This window comes from Schistocerca piceifrons, chromosome 2 (assembly GCF_021461385.2).
Source record: "Schistocerca piceifrons isolate TAMUIC-IGC-003096 chromosome 2, iqSchPice1.1, whole genome shotgun sequence".
Taxonomy (NCBI): Eukaryota; Metazoa; Arthropoda; class Insecta; order Orthoptera; family Acrididae; genus Schistocerca; species Schistocerca piceifrons.
In genome coordinates, this window is record NC_060139.1 from 762877237 (window position 1) to 762879261 (window position 2025).

At 54.0% G+C, this 2025-nt stretch overlaps 1 non-coding gene across 1 annotated transcript; it reads left to right on the forward strand.

The window, feature by feature from the left end:
• Positions 1-1390: 1390 nt before the first annotated feature.
• Trnal-caa lies at positions 1391-1465 on the forward strand. The gene has a single exon. It is a non-coding gene; the product is annotated as a tRNA-Leu (tRNA).
• Positions 1466-2025: the final 560 nt, after the last annotated feature.

Genomic DNA, 2025 nt, shown 5'->3' on the forward strand with positions numbered 1-2025 from the left:
TATAAATATTTGAAAAGCACTTTAACAGTACGGCAGCCACTCACTGACCATCAGGTTAACGCAGGTGTTTGTGACGGCTTAACGGTTCTCACGAATCACAGTACCACCCCCTCTACTGGACTGATAAAGCCATGACGTTCGATATCGGGCAGACGTCGGCACTGATGGGAGTCCGCTGCGGCAGCGCTGTGGCCGTTGCTAAATCATGCAAGCTGCCATTTGCGGCGCGGCGCGCTGGGCGCCATCTGGCGCGGGGTGGGCTGCGATGGGGCGGGATGGGGCGCGATGGGATGCAGTGGGATGGGCTGGGATGCGGCCGCCGCCCACAGAATTGAATCTGAGATGGAAGGCCGGCCAGCTGGCCCGGGGAGGGCGGCCGCCCCACCATCCAACAAACATGAGTGCCGCCGCCGCCCGGGCGCTAATCCGCTGCCCTCTGCGTCCGGCCCTGCCGCCTCGCCTCGCCCAGCCGTCTCGCCACAAAGCTGACACGATTCCGTCGGTGACGTGTCTAAATACATATCGCATATCACAGGTTGGTAGTTGGAATTCATCGTCCCTACGAGGAATTTAAACTGCCAGTTCGGAAAAAATAAAGTTACGTAACCTACGTTAATGTTTCCAGAATAAGATTTTCACTCTGCAGCAGAGTGTGCGCTGATATGAAACTTCCTGGCAGATTAAAACTGTGTGCCCGACCGAGACTCGAACTCGGGAGCTTTGCCTTTCGCGGGCAAGAGCTCTACCATCTGAGCTACCGAAGCACGACTCACGCCCGGTCTCACAGCTTCACTTCTGCCAGTATCTCGTCTCCTACCTTCCAAACTGTACAGAAGTTCTCCTGCGAACCTTGCAGAACTAGCACTCCTGAAAGAAAGGATATTGCGGAGACATGGCTTAGCCACAGCCTGGGGGATGTTTCCAGAATGAGATTTTCACTCTGCAGCGGAGTGTGTGCTGATATGAAACTTCCTGGCAGATTAAAACTGTGTGCCCGACCGAGACTCGAACTCGGTACCTTTGCCTTTCGCGGGCAAGTGCTCTACCATCTGAGCTACCGAAGCACGACTCACGCCCGGTCTCACAGCTTCACTTCTGCCAGTATCTCGTCTCCTACCTTCCAAACTGTACAGAAGCTCTCCTGCGAACCTTGCAGAACTAGCACTCCTGAAAGAAAGGATATTGCGGAGACATGGCTTAGCCACAGCCTGGGGGATGTTTCCAGAATGAGATTTTCACTCTGCAGCGGAGTGTGTGCTGATATGAAACTTCCTGGCAGATTAAAACTGTGTGCCCGACCGAGACTCGAACTCGGGACCTTTGCCTTTCGCAGGCAAGGTAGGAGACGAGATACTGGCAGAAGTGAAGCTGTGAGACCGGGCGTGAGTCTTGCTTCGGTAGCTCAGTTGGTAGAGCGCTTGCCCGCAAAAGGCAAAGGTCCCGAGTTCGAGTCTCGGTCGGGCACACAATTTTAATCTGCCAGGAAGTTACGTTAATGTTTGTTTCCAGCCACAAATCTGCAGTCCTGTTACACAATCAAAAACCCTGCATCATAGTACCACAGCACACCACTATAGGAGCAGTAGACCGTTAATAGGATGAAGTATCATGCGGTAGATCGTGTCTGTATTTGTGTTGAGTATAAAAAGCGCTCAATCTTCAAGCCACTAGTGGCCTACCGGGACCATCCGACCGCCGTGTCATCCTCCGAAGAGGAGGCGGATAGGAGGGGCGGAGGGTCAGCACACCGCTCTCCCGGTCGTTATGATGGTATTCGTGACCGAAGCCGCTACTTTTCGGTAGAGTAGCTCCTCAATTGGCAACACGAGGCTGAGTGCACCCCGAAAAATGGCAACAGCGCATGGCGGCTGGAAGGTCACCCATGCAAGTGCCGGCCACGCCCAACAGCGCTTAACTTCGGTCATCTCACGGGAACCGGTGTATCCACTGCGGCAAGGCCGTTGCCTGTGTTGAGTATGACATCTATTAATGTGTCAGGATTGGCCAGAAGAGGAAAGCTGTATT